The sequence below is a fragment of the Budorcas taxicolor genome, chromosome 4 (assembly GCF_023091745.1).
Source record: "Budorcas taxicolor isolate Tak-1 chromosome 4, Takin1.1, whole genome shotgun sequence".
In the NCBI taxonomy this organism is placed as follows: Eukaryota; Metazoa; Chordata; class Mammalia; order Artiodactyla; family Bovidae; genus Budorcas; species Budorcas taxicolor.
The window spans coordinates 74,781,213-74,800,650 of record NC_068913.1 but is presented as its reverse complement, the minus strand read 5'-3'; the positions used below and the strand labels follow the sequence as shown (position 1 = coordinate 74,800,650).

The 19,438-nt window shown below is 37.7% G+C and overlaps 1 protein-coding gene across 1 annotated transcript in view; it reads right to left on the bottom strand.

Moving 5' to 3' along the window:
• Nucleotides 1-19,438, bottom strand: part of ZNF804B (zinc finger protein 804B) — a 574,892-nt gene that overhangs the window by 536,330 nt on the left and 19,124 nt on the right. The gene's annotated exons all lie outside the window — the stretch shown is intronic.

Sequence of the window (19,438 nt, the reverse complement as noted above, 5' to 3'; positions counted from 1 at the left end):
GACAGACATTTTTGACAGGGATATGTTAGGATGATTCCTCCCTTGGAAAGTTTTTGTAAGATAAACAAATTGGTTATTTTTCCATTTCATTCCTAGATAGCAATTACTTTTTAAATTAATTATTTCCTTCTGGCTGTGTTGGGTCTTCACTGCTGCTCCGGCTTTTCTCTAGTTGTGCTGAGTGGAGGCTGCTCTAGTTGTAATATACAGGCCTCTCATTGTGGTGGCCTCTCTTTGTGCGGAGCACAGGCTCTAGGGCATGGGAGTTTCAGCAGCTGTGTCTCCTGGGCTGTGGAGTGTGCGCTCAGTAGTCGTGGTGCACAGACTTAGTTGCCCTGTGCCATGTGGGATCTTCCAGGACCAGGGATCAAACCCTTTTCCCCTACGTTGGCAGGCAGATTCTTTACCACTGCGCCACTGGGGAAGTCCCCATTAACTAAGTTCAAAACAATTGTTTTAAAGCATTGATTGTAGCTTCATTGTAGCTGGAGAAGGGTCAACATCCTTGTTTAATATAGCTCGAATGAACAGCACAGAAATTTTGTGTAAGTATGGGACAGTCAGAAAGTTAATAAATATGTATTGGCAATTGGAACCAAAACCACAAGTCAAACTACAAGTTAGACAACAAAGGGTTAAGGGGTTTTGTCAGGTTCAAGTTTGTTTTCTTTGTTTCTAGTTGCTAAGTTGTTTCCAACTCTTTTGCAACCCCATGTACTGTAGCCCACCAAGCTCCTTTGTCAATGGGATTTTCCAGGCAAGAATATTGGAGTGGATTGCCATTTCCTTCTCCATGGATAGCAACTAACTATATGCAATTCCTATATAACTTATTTCAAGTTGGTCACCCCCTTCCTTTACTAAGGTTAATGCTTTTTTGCACTATTTAAAATTTTCTGCTTTAAGCAATTAAACAACATAAATGTCTTACTACTTCAGTGATATTTATCCCCAGATTGCTTCAATATCCTATGAAACAGACTTTGGACTGAATAGAAGAAATACTGTTATATCATTTTAGTTTCATTTTTTACTGTTTATTTCAGTTACTTTTTGGGAAAAAAGCCATTTCAGTACTCACCTCAGATTTGTCATATGCAGAAAATATGATAATTTGTTCCATACCAGAATCAAATTTCAGGAAAGACCATTCCTATTTTTTAATTTAGTAAAATAGATTTAGAAAAAGAATGGCATTTTTCACTTTAAGCTGAACTTGAAGTTCCTTTCATTTAAATTTAAGAACAAAAACTATATTTTGGAGAAAAAAACTCTTCAAATTAAGAAAGAATACATAATTTACAAACATTTTATCAGTTTGGTAAATATTAAACACCTAATATTCAACAACATGCTTTTTACTCTTTGAACTATGAGAAGTCACCTATTAGATACTGTTTACTTGACAAAATTAGTTTAGAGTAAAATCTTTCCAGGCCACATACACCCACCCACACATACACACACACACAAACAAACAGAAGAAGAAAGAAATAGAAGTAAAGAAAGGAAGAGAGGTAGGGAGGACAAAAAGAAAGCGAGTAAGCTTCAGTCTTAGTCTTTGAATATATGTGAGGAAGAGGTTTTGAAGGGCAGATGAGCATATTTAAGAGAAGAGATACAAGCAAAAGCAGGAAAGAGAAAATGAACCATAAATGTTCATTGGAGCAGATGAATCCATTTAACAGGGTAAATTTTGTTTGGGAACAATATTTTCTAAAGTGAACAGAAGTAGTTTACAAGTAAAACTACATATCTGAGTATAGAAAAGTATAGCACATTATATCCTTAAAAAAACACAAAAAGACCACTGCAATATATCTCACCCCATATGCTCTTACAACATGACCTTAAACACTTCTCATCTCATAGTGGGTTCTGAGTCCCTTCTCCTTGAAATCAGGTAGACCTTTGTGACTGCCTAGACAAACACTACAACAGAAGTGATCCAATGTGACCTCCAAGGTCTTAAAAATGCCTTGCACTTTGCCTTGATCACTTGAATGGAACCTAAAATATGCTGTGAGCAATCCAAGCAGGTTTCTTGATAACATCCCCAGCTGAGGTTCCAGCCAACAGCCAGTATCACCACTAGACATCTGACTGAGTGAACCTTCAAGTAATTCCAGACTCTAGGCTCCCAGCCAACCCTGGATTTCAAGCCAGAGCAGCTGACACCGTGTGGGGGAGTGGAGTAGAGATGGACTGTTCCCACTGGGCCCTGTCTAAACTGTAGATCTGTGAACAGCAGAAATTCTTGTGTTGACTCAAGCTACCAAGTTTTGAGCGGATGTTTATAATAGCAGTCTGGAACACAAATATATAACAGGAATAATTTTATATATATGTATATATGTGTGTATTTATATATTTATTTTTATTTATATATGTACATATTTATTTATTCATTCATGTATGCAACTAATATTTTGTAAATATTTACTAGGGGACCAAGCACTGTGCTAGTCACTGGGTATAGAAGCAGAAGTAAGATGTGTGAAATTGTAAGGAAATTATAACCCTCATTGGGGTGAAAATTACTTCATGAGACTTCCTAGCATAGACCTTTTATTGATCTATAATACTTTCTGGTGTGAAACATACTGACAGAAACTTAATTCATCTTGTCAAAGAAAAACATAAAAAACCTGAGTCATTTTTGAAAGAAGTTATAGAAAATGTCTAAAGGAAAACACTGATTTGCAGTAGACTATTATTTTACATTTAAAGGATTTTTGAAGTATCATTTGTGAAAACTGGAAAATAAGCACAAAGTGAGTATAAATAAAACTACTTATTTGTTAAGTGAACATTTTAGAATGAGTTTATTCATATGAAAATAGTTACCTTTAGGAGAGTTTAAACTCATTTCAGTGACAGCATCATTACTAAAAACATTATGTGACTCTTTTATGACAGATAAGGAGGTTTATAAATCAAAGGGAGTTAAAATATCTTAGTGATATCTAGTTTTTTGGATCCCAAATAATGTATCTTCCAATTTGACTGGTAATCTGCTTCCTTAATAGTTCAGTTGAAAAAGAATCTGCGTACAATGCAGGAGAACCCGGTTTGATTCCTGGGTCGGGAAGATCTGCTGGAGAAGGGATAGGCTACCCACTCAAGTATTTGTGGGCTTCCTTTGTGGCTCAGCTGGTGAAGAATCTGCCTGCAACATGGGAGACCTGGGTTCAATCCCTGCATTGGGAAGATCCCCTGGAGAAGGGAATGGCTACCTACTCCAGTATTCTGGCCTGGAGAATACCACGGAGGCTACAGTCCATGGGGTCACAAAGAGTCAGACACGACTGAGCTACTTTCACTTAATATTCAACCTTCATTCATAGAAAGACTTGTTTTTAAATATTGAACTCCCTCTCAAAGGAAAATCTGCTGACACCAAACATATTAAAAGGGTGTGACACTGCCTCCAAGGGGAAGCACAAATAAGTTTCCAGTAACAGCTGCATTACTGAGAGCCCTATAGAGCTCAGCAATATTATATCTTTAAAGGGGACAACAACTCATTTAGCTGTGTCTGTTTCGGTATAATGATAAAATGCAGAAATAATATACTCATATCTTACAAATGTAATTTAATTTGATCAAGTCCAAAAATGTAGCTCATTAAACATTAGAAAGTCTCATAAGGTAATTTTCACCCCAATGAGAATTATAGTTTCCTTACAATTACACTTTACATAAAACCAAGGCACAGAAGTTAAACTGAAAAAAAGTGAGCATTTAAATACTGAACATACAATGTTCACTGTCCATATAACAATGACCATGTAACATGTACTCATATATAGTCAAGGAACATACGACATTTATATGGCCAGCACCATTCTAATCCATTTGCTTTGATACCTATAACTTTGCAACAGAGTGACAGGTTGGCTTTCTTCTTGTTTCAGTGCAACCAAAGACTTTCAGAAAGATTATAGCTTTCTTGAAGGACAACTGAAATAATGTTATTTGGAAGGAAAAACCCTCCCAGAGTGAATTTTAAAATTCATACTGTCTTCATTTTAATTAAAGAAGCATCTGGATTCCTTCCCGGAGAATTATTGCTTAATACAAAGAGATTCTTACATTCAGTGACTTTATCATAACTTTAACACCACAACACATTTCAATTTAGTGAAACCTATCTCTAGCAGAGAACTCCCCAAACTTCCATGAGGAAATGGAAATGGGACCGCTTAACACCAACTGAAAATAGCAAGTACTTTAAGGCTATTTTACAGCTGTAGTGACTTAATGTAGAATTAGAGTTCTCCCCCTTGTGGTCAGTTAGGTAAATTTCCAGATTACCTGCTGATAGGATTTATACAATAAACACAGTGCATAGTTTTCAAGAAAATATAAAGATAAAACCCCAAAGGTATCTGTCAAATGTCTGTTCTACCCATCCCCTCCGACCCTAAACTGTTTTGCAGAAAAAGACATTAAGCGTTTGGTTCACAGTAAGAGCAATAGTTGGTAACACTAGTCCCCTATCTCTACTGCATCACTTTAAATAATTAACTGTAGTCAGACACTTAGTCATGGTTAGTGGTCTAGATTTGATTCTAAGTGCTAGTGGCGCTAATGGTAGAGAATCTGGTGCCAATGCAAGGGGCTTAAGAGATGCGCGCTCTATCCCTGGATCAGGAAGATCCCCTGGAGGAGAGCACAGCAACCTACTCCAGCATTCTTGCCTGGAGAACTCCAAGGATAGAAGAGTCTGGCAGGCTACAGGCCAGAGGATCACAGAGTCAAACACCACTGAAGTGATTTAACACAAACACAGCTCTCTTCACTACTATGCCACACCCCTTCTGTGCTCCAGCCCGCACATAATGCCTTTTCTAAACATCCGACTGACATCTCCATCTCCACGTGTTCTGGGTAGAATTCATCATTCCTTGTCTCTATTATTCCTTCAGTCCACTCCCTGCATTCCCCATTACTGTAAAATGGACACTCTCCACACAGTTGCTAAATCAGAACTTGAAAATGAAAGCCGCTCAGTTGTGTCTGACTCTTTATGACCCCAAGGACTCCAGTCCATTGAATTCTCCAGGCCGGAATACTAGAGCAGGTGGGTAGCCTTTCCCTTCTTCACGGGATCTTCCCAACCTAGGGATCGAACAAAGGTCTCCCGCATTGAGGGCAGATTCTTTACCAACTGAGCCACACGGAAATCCAAGAGTACTGGCTTGTGTAGCCTCTCCTTTCACCAAAGGATCTTCTGGACCAAGGAAACAAAACGGGGTCTCATTGGATTATTTACCAACTGAGCTATCAGAGAAGCCAAAAAAAAAAAAATCAGAACTTGAGTGTTGTCCTCATTTCCTGCCTTCCCTTTTATCTCACTGACAGGCAATCAATCCAAGCCCCACCCATTTTTTTCCCACAGTGTTTCGTGTCTGGCCTTGTTTTTGTGACATCCTTAGGGATCGCCCTCACTCCAATCTTTTCCTCCTCTCTGTCTTTCTCCTCTGTGTAGTATGTCTATCAAAGTTAAAGGCAGTATGGCAGAAGAGGTAGAGGACCCACCTGTGGCATTGAACTGCGATATTGAAAGCTGGGTCTGAAAGTTTGTGGAGCCGTAATTTGCTTCCTTACCTTTTTGCACCTCAGTTTTCTCATATACAAAGTGAGTGTGGTAAACAGTACCTACATTATAAGATTGGTTATGGATACTGCATGAAATAATGGTGTAAACATCCTAGCATACAGTAAGCAATAATAAACTTTATTCCTCTGATCAAAATTCTTCAATGGCTTCCATTTCATGAACATGAAAAGCAAAATCCCAAAATGATCTCCAAAGCCTTGATTCTCTGATCTTTGCTTACCAAGTGACCCACCCTCATCTGTAACCACCATTCTCTTTCTCACACTTTGCTCTCTAATGATTTCCTAATATTTTCATGCTTTTTGTCTTTAACTTCCTTCCTCACTTCTCTTAGCAAAATTCTGCTATTGATTAAATCTTATTTCTTCTGTGAAGCCTGGCAAATTCAAGATACTCTTTTCTGTCTTCATCATACATGATCCTCAACCACATTTTGGCAAGTCTTCTGTCTTATTGCTGCTGTTTAATTTTATATTCACTTCCCAACAACTTGTAAACAATAGTCATGAGATTTTTTTGATATTTGTATCTTTAGCTCCTCATTTTTAAAAGGAGTCATTAAAATATCTGTAAGAATTTCTCCATAAGATTAATTCTACTTTTATCAAAGTGGTTATGAAATTTCAATAAATTAAAATATTCCTATCTGACCCACCAGGGTTTGGCCATTGTTCATGAAGATCTCTAAAATAGCAAGTCTAAACATGGTGACACCTTCTCTGAAATCTTCAGTTTTAAGCACATAATAATTTCTTCCACCCAAATTTGGAAGGATACTAGGAATATATTCTGGGAGTGATTCAGTCGAATTTTTGTTTTTGCATAATACTACCCATTGAAAAAAAGAGCTCATTCCCAATTCACTTGATTAAAAATACTTTCTGAATAAGCTACTAGTAAGGTATATGACCTTTATTCCATATTTAAGATTGATTTATTTATGTTCTTTAAGTCCTTTTTTCAGTATCTATACTTATCTGTTCTTTGAGACATATGCTTGATAAGACTAAAATTTATATCCATATTTGCTTAGGTTATTATAAAAGTATAAATTTGATTCCATTTTAACTATGTAATTTGCATTTCTGATCTGTTTTTATAATACTCAGCTATTTTTAAGCACATTTTTTTAAAACAAGACATTAAATGTAAAGTGTTGATTTATGAAGGGAAAAATAAATGTCTGAGTACTGAATATATTTACATTTTTACCAAAATCCACACTAATGTAATGATCTCCTCTCAGGGATCTCTCTGACTCAAGTCTCACCTTCCTTCTCCCTCTCTTCCCAGTTTATATTCTACTTTGCATTTTGAAATCAAAAATAATAGACTACTCAACAAGATGGTGCATTTTACCATAGACAAAAACTGCACACCTTGTAACATTTTAATTCTTTGATTCTTCACTTTCAGTCCTAAAAAGTGACAGTTCTTAAGCACATACCCTATTCTCATCAAAATCCAAATGAAAAAAAAAAAGAACATTAAAGCAAGATGACTGATCTCTTCTATGTACTCTCATTATGTGCTCTTGAACAAGTGATTTATTCCTTCAGGGATCTCTGCTCATCTACACTGTAGAATCTACAAGCATCATAAAGAAAGCACATGAGCCCTTGAACTTATCCAAAAATGTGGGCAAAAGGAAAGACTATGTTAACTTACAATCAGTCAGAGGGTAGGATTAAGTATTATTATTCAAAATTTGAAATCTAATGTCTGAATGAATGACTAATTCACCCTATCAGAGAATATTTGTGGTAAAATACCAACATCTTCATTTAAAAAAATATCTATCTTATTGCATAAGTGAAAAGATAGATGGGAATTTGAAAAGTCTGGAATTGATATATGAGCTTATGACATCTAAATATTAAGTGTGGTAGCACTGTGGAGTCAGAAGATACATGAAGAGTGGGACATTTTTATTTAAGGTTGATGAGAAGTCACTGAAGATTTTAAGCAGAGCATAATCAGATTGGTTTGGCTGCTGAGTGGAGAGTAAGCTGGCAGGGGACATGGTGGTGTAGATAGACTCCTTAGCAGGTTGTAACAAATTTTCTGGCTGGAGAAGATAATAGCCTGGACTAGATTAACGACAGTGAAAATGGATCTAGGAGACCAATTTGAGAGCTAATCAAGAGGTAAATGAACATAGGTCATGAGGGAGAGAAAAGTGTCAAATACATTAGTTTTTATAGTTTTTCAACAGGATAGTACTATTCCTGAGTTAGGGAATAAACAAGGAGTATAGAGTTTGTAGGAAAATATTGTCCTTTTAATTAATGACATATAACCACATCAGACTGGAACAATCTTTGTTTGATATTTCCATTATTAATATCTTTGGATGAACTTTAAAACATATGCATTATATTAAATCTGATACATATGCATTATATTAAATTTGGTACATATGCATTATATTAAATCTGATACTTTGTTGAAATAGATAAATAGTAAGGTATGTATTCTGATATAAGTAAGTAACTTCTAGAAAATAAAAGTGAATGAAAGCAGTGTGGTAAATTAAAAAAAAAAAGCTGTAGAAGAAATTATCCCCCAAATTACCCTGCATTCTAATATTTACCACCACAGCTCCCCTTATTCATATATATATATGTATATATATATTTAGTGGATCCAAAAATAAACAGCACGTATTGAGCTTAATTCCTTCCCTTATTCAAATAAAAGTCATTGCAAACATTTAATTCAATAATTATTGATTGCCTTCTATAGATGCAGTCATGTGTCAGGAGCCATGTAAGCCACCAACATAAAACGTTCCATAGAGTCCCCTCCAGATTCATTGGTACACCATTTACTCCATTTGGAATAAACATATAAGTGAAAATGTATCCTTTGCCATTATATCGAAATGACTTGCCTCTTGCTTTTTGCTTACGATGAATTTTATTCTCTCTGCATTTGTCATTCAGCAAGTATGAACTGAAAAACTGTGTCAGACAGTTTGTCAGTCATAGGGGCTCAGGGGTGCAATGTAATCACAAGCAAATACATATCATTTCTACCTTAGAGAGTACACAGTCTCTGTTTCCCACTACCCCGAACACATAAAAGAAAATGAAGCAACTATGATAATTGTTATCATAGTGGGTATACAAATTGCAATGGTTTCCTTTCCTAACTTCACCTAGTTTAAAGGATCAGGCAATGCTTCTGAGGGGAAAAAAAATAGAAGGATTTCTGAAAGTTAAATAGAAGTGAGCCAAATAAAAGGCAAGGAGTAGGAGGGGAGTGTTCCTGGAAGAGGATATACATTCATATTTATGGGCAAGAAGAGTCATAGTGTGCTAGAAGAATGGAAAGAATTTCAATAAGTGAAGACCTGAAATATGAAGGGAAATCACAAGAGATGAGACTAGATAGTAGTTAGTCATGCATGCGTGTGTGCGTGTTAAGTCACTTCAGTAGTGTCTGACCCTGCGACCATATGGACCATGGTGCACCAGGCTTCTCTATCCATGGGATTCTTCAGGCAAGAGCACTGGAGTGGGTTGCCATGCCTTTCTCCAGAGGATCTTTCCAACCCAGGAGTCAAACCCATGCCTCCTATGTCTCCTGCATTGACAGGTGGGTTTTTTAGCTCCACCTGGGAAGCCCTTAGTATTTAGGCAATGGACCAAATTATACAGACTCTTAAAATTACATACAGATAAGGCAATGTCACCCGACTCCAGTACTCTTGCCTGGAAAATCCCATGGACAGAGGAGCCTGGTAGGCTGCAATCCATGAGGTCACAAGAGTCAGACACAACTGAATGACTTCACTTTCACTTTTCACTTTCAGGCATTAGAGAAGGAAATGGCAACCCACTCCACTGTTCTTGCCTGGAGAATCCCAGGGACAGAAGAGCCTGGTAGGAGGCCGTTTATGGGGTTGCACAGAGTCAGACACGACTGAAGCAACTTAGCAGCAGCAAAGTTACATAATTACCATGATTTCTTCTTAAGTGAAACAGGATACAGACACGGTTTAATCATGGAAGTGCCCTGATTAGAAATGCATTAGAGAAGGACCACTTGGAATAGAGAGAAGAGCCTGGAAGTGAACTAGAGAACTAGCCAGGATAGATATACTAATTAGGAGACCATTACAGTATTTAAGGAAAGAAATTATAGGAAATCTAAGATAATGATGGGAAATGCAAAGATAACGGCAACAAGAATAGAAAGAGGAAGCAAAAATCAAGAGATCATATCTTGATATTTGATTGAAAGAAGAAAGTGTGAAAAGCATCAAGGACAAAAAGCAATTGACAGGTGGTGGTGCCACGCTCTGAGACAATAATACTGGAAGAGAAGCAAGCTGTAGTCTCACAGGGAGTAAGATGAAGTTTTCCACTTGGAATATGTTGAATTTGAGGTGTATGAGAAACATCAATATAAACTCTCAATATGAGAGGTAGATACATTGTTCTGAAGCTCAGGAGATGGGTCATACTTGGAGATAGAGATTTGAAAATCACAAAGAAAATGACTGATGCTTCAAGAGTAATACTGTCATCTGGTACAAGTATACAGAGTGCAAGGGAAGGGAGCCTACTTCAAAATCCCAAGGAAGGCAAAGGACAGAAGAATATGGACTCACAAAGAAGCCTAAAAGGTCATCATTTAAATTGCCCAGAAGCAGAAAAAAGAAGAGCAGAAGAGGGCAGTAGTGTCATGGATGCCAAAGGAAAATAATATTTCCTAAAGAAGAGAGTACTTATCAGCATCAACTACTGTCACAAAGTCAAGTGAGAAATGGACTAAAAAAATAGATTTTATGACAAGAAGGTCATTGGTGACTTGGAAAGAGTGACTTACATAGTTTAGGAGGCAAAAGAAAGATGCACCAGGCTCAGGAGTGAATATGAGGTGGAAAAATAGACTAAGTATATACAACATTTCTAAAGGCTTGGGTGTTGAGTTGTTAGTGAATTTGTAGCATCAAATGAGGAATATAATAGCCCTTTTTAAAAATCCTTTTTGTTAAAAGGAAGACCACCGATTTATTCAGGTTTCAAGGAAAGAATCTGTGATTTTATGTGACATTAAACATCCAATCATGGCCCAAGGGGTAAAAAGCTCTATTCAGTTTCAAAATGCAAAAATACAGTCTTGTACTATAAAGGTCCTCAAGTGACTCTTTATACAGTCCTGGACAAGAAATTTTGCTCAATAAACATTTGGGTTAGATAAAGAATTGCACTAATCTCTAGAAAAAACCTAGCTGCACAGAAGGTGACTTTAGAATATGTATGAGCTCTGATGTTAGAACTCAAAGTTTGGGTTATTTTATTGGTATTTCTGAAACTAGGTCCACCTTAAATCAAGTTCCCTTGCCAAGTTTATGATTAATCTCTATTCCCTTTCTTGTCCGACTCCTGTTCCTGTCAAGATTGATGAGTTTCCAAGAAAAGGGGGGACTGAAACCAAGCAGAACCCTGAGAGACAGTCCCAAGTAAATATGCCTTTCTGTTTATAGAAAAAAGGCTTTAGAGTCCTAGAACTTCACTCAGTTCCAAAGAACAGATCCAAACTGTGAAGTGAGGGAACTCAAAATTAAAGAGAAAGCAAGTACAACATGATCTTTTCCGTGATAATTAGCTTAAGCCAATGCCTTGATTTATGGCCCCAAACTGATAAGGTAACACCCTGCGGCTTCAACCAGCTGGCCCCAAGCAGACTTAAAAATAGGGTCACTTGAGAACTGAAACTCCTGAACCATCACATAGGCCCTAAACAGATAACAAAATGCCTCAACTACTGTCTCTACTCTCTTCTAGAGGAAAGTTGAAGGATCACTAGACCAAACTAGGAACAAGTAGAATAACCACCATCACCGGGGGCAAAGGAAGTCACAAAGTGGTGCCAGAAAGTCTGCCACATCTTATCCAAACTCAGGATTATAGAGACCTTCTCCTCCCCATTTGCCTTTAACAATCTTACACCCTAGTGAGTCAGCAAGATGGATTTGAGATCAATCTGGGTCTCCCATCTTCCAGGCTGGTGCCTCTGTGATTAATAAACCTTTTTCTGCTCGAAACTCTGATGTTCCCATTGGTTTGGCCTCACTGTGCTTTGGGCACATGGGCTTGGGTTCACCAACCATGTCCATGGTCAAACTTTATAGTTGATTGCAGATTATGTACTTTATCTACTTTATGGATCAAGCACTTTGCATCTGTAAATTTTGCTCTGAAATCTGGCCCTTATCCAGATTGCTTCCTTTTTTGCCAAGTCAGAGCATGCTAAGAAATTGCAAATTACAATCAAATCTCAATTTTCCAAACTAATGATTTTAAAGAGCAATAATGCATAATCCAAAATGATGGTGAATTCATGAACCATTTATCTCTGTAATGTATATTCATTAAACTTGACTCTAAGTACATCTCATATGGCATTCACAACAAAATGATAAAGCATTTCAAATGAAATGATTCAAGGAGACTTGCAAGCTTTTCCAGTTTCTCTATTTCTGCTTCCTAGTACATCCTATCACTTCTATTACCTTTCATGCTTAGGTGCCCCATAAAAATGAACATACCACGATTTTTAGGATGAAGATGTTTCATCTTCTCCTTGCAGCATTTCCTTATCATTGCCACTATTTTTCAGCTATGTCCCTCTTTCTCTCTCTAAAAAGTATCATTCAAAAAAGTAAATAGTAAAATGAACCCATATATCAATTACCCACCTTGTTGCCATTTCCTTCTCCAGGGGATCTTCCCGACCCAAGGATTGAACCCAGGTCTCCTGCATTCCAGGCAGACGCTTTAACCTCTGAGCCACCAGGGAAGCCCGAACAAAGACCAACACCTCTTAAAAATCTATAGTTTGTTGGGAGTTTCCTGGTGGTCAAGTGGTTAGGATTCCGGGCTTTCACTCCTGTGATCTGGATTCAATCTCTGGTCTGAGAGTTTAGATCCCACAAGTCAGGTAAGTGTAGCAAAAAAGAAAGAAAAAAAAAAAAAAAAAACTACTGCTTATCAAGAACATGACTATTCTCTCTCTAAGATAATATAGGTTAAGAAAACACATGACCACTATATATAAAATAGATAACCAATAAGAACCTACTGTATAGCACAGGGAATTATTGTACTTAGTACCTTGTAATAACATATGAAGGAAAATAATCTGAAATATATATATATGTACAATTGAGTTATTTTGATACACACACATGAAATTAATACAACATTGTAAATCAACTATACTTCAATTTTTAAAAAAATCAAGAAAGCAACCCCTCTCAAAAGAAAGCACATTAATACTAGGGTTATAAGGAGCTAATTAAATATTGTCCATCCCAGCCTAGGTCTCTCAGTAAGGAAAATGAACAAGTAGGGACTTAATAAAGCCCAGAACTGACTGATAATAAAGCAAGAACTAGGCATTGTCCCCACCTATCTTACTCCCTCTGGTGAAATCAAGACTACAGCTCTACTGCCTTATTCTTGGAACACAAGATTTCTCCAAATCCACATAACAATAAGCATTAATTTCTACAGTCATACAAAGCACAAAAAATATGCAAAAATGTAAAGTATTTAAAGTTTGATACATTAGTCATATGATTATTGAGTTGAATTTTGAGGGGTGAACAGCTCAGAGATCAGTTGTAAGAAATAAGGTTCTTACTTTGGATGTTTTTTAACCAGGATGTCACCCAAGAATGTACTTAATATCTATGTTTACTAGAAAGATGGGCTTCCCTAATAGCTCAGTTGGTAAAGAATCGGCCTGCAATGCAGGAGACTCCGGTTCGATTCCTGGTTCAGGAAGATCCACTGGAGAGGGATAGGCTACTCACTCCAGTATTCTTGGGCTTCCCTTGTGGCTCAGTGGGTAAAGCAAGAAGAGAGACCTGGGTTTGATCCCTGGGTTGGGAAGATCCCTGGAGAAGGGAAAGGCTACCCGCTCCAGTATTCTGGCCTGAAGAATTCCACAGACTGAAGTCTATGGGGTTGCAAAGAGTAGGACATGACTGAGCAACTTTCACTTTTACTTTCTTTCACTTTCATTAGAAAGATAAGATGATTTTTATAAAGGGATGACTTCAGCAGTTCCTGTATTATTTTTACCACATACAAAAGAAGGTAATTATGGGATTGACATTTTCACTTTTGACCTTCAAATACAAATACAAGTTTTTAGAAACTGAAAATTTAAGGCTTTCATACAGCATTAACTTGAAAAGAGTTGTGATGGTTTCCTCAAGGGTCCTCTTGTCTATAAAAACCTCTTTGGAAGATAATTCTTCGGAGGACCACTCACCCATGTCTGTTGCTAAAGATGTCTACTCAGAGTATTTTATCATATCAGGGGAGCTGGAAACACACAGTTTCAGGTTGACATGTTCTACTAACAGAAGTGTCATTTCTCATCTTCGGCATTACTTTGTTCTTGCTAATATTAACCAAATGATAGTTGTATAAGCACAAGTAATTAGTCTACAAATGATACTAAGACAATGTTTTCCCCATTGTATTTTTAAGAGACATCAAACTATCTCTTTAATGAAGATGACTCTCAGTTGACTAGTAGGAATAAAATGCTTGCATAAGTAGGATTATGTGCATTTTCAGAAAATAATCACAGACATAGAGACATGACTGTATATATTCATGAATGCATATTAAGCCCCTTCAGTCTTGTCCAATTCTTTGTAACCCTATGGACTGTAGCTCGCAAGCTCCTCTGCCCATGGGATTCTCAGACTCAACTGAAACGACTTAACACATACACAAACCCAAACAACAGAAACCAATTAATATTCATAAAATTTCTCCAAATCAAGTTGGAGAATCAGATTTAACTATCAAAGTTTAATACCACAGTACAAGAAAGGCTTTGTATAAATGCAGATCATTTCTCTACCAATTATGTCCTCCTCACCTCTACTGACTCCCATATCAGATATTCTGAGTATGGGTCACAACTGTGGGACTGTGTTATCCTCCCCTCTTCTAATCTCTCTCCTTCTGTATACACACACAGCAGACAGGCTGGACTAGTACTATCTACCAGGAGCAGAGAAATCCCATGTTTACGGCAGCAAATGATGAAGCTGAAGTCAGAAGCAGAGATGGGATGCCTAAGAATAGCAGAGAAACAAAAGCACTTCAGCTCCTGATTCCATTCTCCAGCCCTAGCTGAGACCTGGTGGCATTTCCTATGCCTGAATCCTTCCAATAATCTTTTCTTTTGCTCAAGTCAGTTGAAGTGGTGTTGGTGGGTTGGGGGTTAGGGGTGGGGAATGGATATCTGTTTCCCTCTTGAAGCAAACAATTCCTTAGAAGCCTGAGAAATATTTGTCAAAGCAACCTACTCACACACAGGGCAAGGAGTTCTCAGTTTCACATTAGAAGATTCATGTTCAAATCTCCTAATTTCTGCTGGCTGACTGCAACCTTGAGAAAATTAGTTAACCTCTCTGGGCCTCTGTATTGTCACCTATAAATTGAATGAACACCCAAATATTCAATGAGATAAAATGCATATGAAAATAACCAGCAGCTCAATAAATGTTATTTTAGAGAGTGCTCTGCAAATTTTCCATTTGCATACAGCAAATTTGCCAGTTATGACAATAAGCTTTGTGACAAGGGCATGAGATGGTTTGAATTCTGACCCACAGCCTTGGGATACTTCAGGAATGCTGGGCCAATTAGCCAAGTTGTTGTTACATAATGCTTTCATACCAAGAGTCAGGTGGTCTACACATACTTTAGAAAACCTTCCAGCAGAGTGAACCACAGGGTAAGCGCTCTAGCAAGTTTTTGCTGCTGCTTTCAATATCCATGGGAAGAATCTGAGCTACCCTTTGATAAATGCTCAAACACTAATTCAGAAAAGTGTACCCGATCAGTTAATTAACTTTTATTAATATGTGTTCTGAATACCCAATTTATATTCTTTATTAATAATGAGAACATTAAAAATATCACAAACCATTGTAATTAAATGGTTTAATATATGTACAAAGAATTTTTTTTATTACTTTAAGAAGCTCAAATTCTAGTAAGATGAAAATGAACTTGTGTTGGTTTTATGGGGGTTTGTTTCCATTTTGTTTCTAAGAAATTGGTTACTTAATCATATGTACCTGATAGAAATAAGGTAATAACCCCACTGTGCCTTGTTACTTGACATATAAAATTGATGGTTAATATTCACATTTATGAGCAGAATTGAAGGCAGAAGGAGAAGAGAGCAACAGAGGATGAGATAGTAGGATGGCAGCACTGATTCAAGGGACATAAACTTGGGCAGAGCAAACTCCAAGAGCTGATGAGGGACAGGGAGGCCTGGCATGCTGCAGTCCATTTATTAGCAAGGGGTCAGACAGGACTTGGCAACTGAACAACAATAACTACATGAGCAGAATTAGTGTAGGACAAAATCAGAAAACTACATAATAAGAGTGGAAGCAATACATACATTTTAATTTCCTTCTATGGACAGATAATTTGGGGGTTTCACCTTGAAAAATTATGTTATTTTCAATTATTTATGTGAGATAAAATTTTTGAAAAGTCCTTCACTTTTGAATTATTATGCATTCTTAGTGTCTTTGGGTTCCTGGAAAGTGCTTTATAGTTTTGTGTAATTGACAATAACAAGAGTTTAAGTCAGAACATTTATTAATTACACTTACACATTGGCCTGCCTCCAAAGAAATCGGTATGCAGGTCAGGAAGCAACAGTTAGAACTGGACATGGAACAACAGACTGGTTCCCAATAGGAAAAGGAGTACATCAAGGCTGTATATTGTCACCCTGCTATTTAACTTATATGCAGAGTACATCATGAGAAATGCTGGGCTGGATGAAGCACAAGCTGGAATCAAGATTGCCAAGAGAAATATCAATCACCTCGGATATGCAGATGACACACTTCTGGCAGAAAGCGAAGAACTAGAGAGCCTCTTGATGAAAGTGAAAGAGGAGAGTGAAAAAGTTGGCTTAAAGCTCAACATTCAGAAAACTAAGACCATGACATCCAGTTCAATCACTTCATGGCAAATAGATAGGGGAAAAAATGGAACCAGTGAGATCCATTATTTTGGGGGGCTCCAAAATCACCACAGATGGTGACTGCAGCCATGAAATTAAAAGATGTTTGCTCCATGGAAGAAAAGCTGTGACCAATCTAGACAGCAGATTAAAAAGCAGAGACATTACTTTGCCAACAAAGATTCGTCTAGTCAAAGCTATGGTTTTTCCAGTAGTCATGCATGGATGTGAGATTTGGACTATAAAGAAAGCTGAGCACTGAAAAATTGATACTTTTGAACTGTGGTGTTGGAGAAGACTCTTCAGAGTCCCTTGGACTGCAAGGAGATCCAACCAGTCTATCCTAAAAGAAATCAGTCCTGAATATTCATTGGAACGACTGATGCTGAAGCTGAAACTCCAATATTTTGGCCATCTGATGCGAAGAACTGACTCATTTGAACAGACCCTGATGCTGCAAAAGATTGATGACAGGAGAAGGGGATGACAGAAGATGAAATGGTTGGATGGCATCACCGACTCTATGGACATAAGTAAGCTCCAGGAGTTGGTGATAGACAGGAACGTCTGGCGTGCTGCAGTCCATGGGGTCACAAAGTGTTGGACACGACTGAGCAACTGAACTGAACCGAACTGAATACTGCTGCTACTGCTGCTGCTAAGTCACTTCAGTCGTGTCCGACTCTGCGACCCCATAGGCAGCAGCCCACCAGGCTCCCCTGTCCCTGGGATTCTCCAGGCAAGAACACTGGAGGGGGTTGCCATTTCCCGCTCCAATGCATGAAAGTGAAAAGTGAAAGTGAAGTCTCTCAGTCGTGTCCGACCCTCAGCAACCCCATGGACTGTAGCCTTCCAGGCTCCTCCATCCATGGGATTTTCCAGGCAAGAGTACTGGAGTGGGGTGCCATTGCCTTCTCCAGAACTGAATACATTGCTGTTCAAATGAATGTTTTGTCAAAATTTAATTTTTCCGTATGTGTAGATACTCAAAATCTTACATTTACTTCAAGTTAATATTTTCATTTTTACCCAATCTAATCAACTAAGATTGAATGTATGCATAAAAAAATGACCAAGGGGTTACAGGTTTATTAAGTGCCTACTAAGCCCAAAATCCTGCAGCATCCAAGTGCTGTCATTTACCTGGATGAAGAAGACACATATCCTACTGCCAGGAGACTCAAGGAAAGAGAAACACGCATGTGAGCCAACAATTAAAACACGATTCTGTTTTAATAAAGGAATGTGAAAACTGTTATGGTCGCATGACAGTCAAGTGGTTTGACACTTGAGATTAGATTCTAAGATACAGGGTCCTAATTCAACTCTCTCCCCCTCAGTAGCTGTAAAACGTGGAGCCACGTCTCATTTGCAAATAGAATAGTGACACCATCTTAAGACTGTTTTAAAAATTAAATAAGACAATGTGTGAAAGGTGTATTTGGGAAAAGTATGTCTGATGTAGAGTGAGTGCTCCTGATCTGTTACTATCACTATGTCCTGGGCATTAGAGAGGTGTTTTGAATTCCAGGCAAGCACTATAGAGGATCCCTAAGAGTTACCAGTGGAGGACAGGAGAATGAGCAAGTCACAAAACCGTCCTCAGTGCTGGCCTCTGAAGTTCTAAACCACAGGAGTATTTGCAAGTTCACATTGGTTCAATAATTTTACGAAATGTTAATATATACAACAAACTCATGGGATGCTTGTTTAAACTATACATCCAGGCCTGACTCAAGGTACACTGATACTTTAAATCTGCAGCTTAATCCCCTTTAGACAATAACCAATGAAGATGAGCTCTTAAGGCCATTCTAGCTTGATTTTGCTAGGCCATTCTGTCGCTGAAGCTGAAGCTCCAACATTTTGGCCACCTGATGCAAACAGCTGACTCACTGGAAAAGGCACTGGTGCTGGGAAAGATTAAAGGCAAAAGGAGGAGTGGGTGGCAGAGAATGAGATGATTAGATAGCACCACTGACTCAATGGACATGAATCTGAGCAAACTCTAGGAAATAGTGGAGGACAGAGGAGCCTGGCATGCTGCAGTTCATGGGGTTGCAAAGAGTCAGACATGACTTAGTGACTGAACAAAAACAACAAGCTTGATTTTTACTACAATTAATTCAGTTGCCGTATTTGACATGCAATTTATTTTCCCTCTTAATCTTCCAGAATCAGGACAAAGTAACATACATACACCAAAGATTTTCATTACTGATTGCATTTAAATCAGACAAATTGATGGTTTTTCTCTAGAATACTCACAATATTTTAATGCCAATTATTGAAAAATGAATCGAAGATGAGAAAAGTTCACTTCCAAAACATATATCCTACAAATTTATTTCTCTAATGTGTGCTTTCCATTCTAGACTGTAAATTCCATAACAGATAACATGGGGACTCATTCATAACAATAACTTCACTATTACGATGCCAGACACAGTTAATCCAGAATTATTTTCAGGAAAATGTAAAATACTTCCATGCCAGGAAATGGGAGTGGTAGGAAAGATGGAAGGAATAGAGTGGAGAAATAGTTAGGAGCTAAAATGAGCAGATGTACTAATTTGGTGAGGGATTAAAGAAAAATATTCTCAAAATTCAAGCCTAGACTGTTCAATGATGTCCCCAGCCAAGAAAGCATGTAGTTGGTAGAAGATTAACTTAGTTTTGGATATTATGTGTTTAAGATATCTATGGGAGATAATAACTAGTGAATAACTACAGATGTCTATGAATCTAAAATTACATGTTGTGGTAAAAAGAATA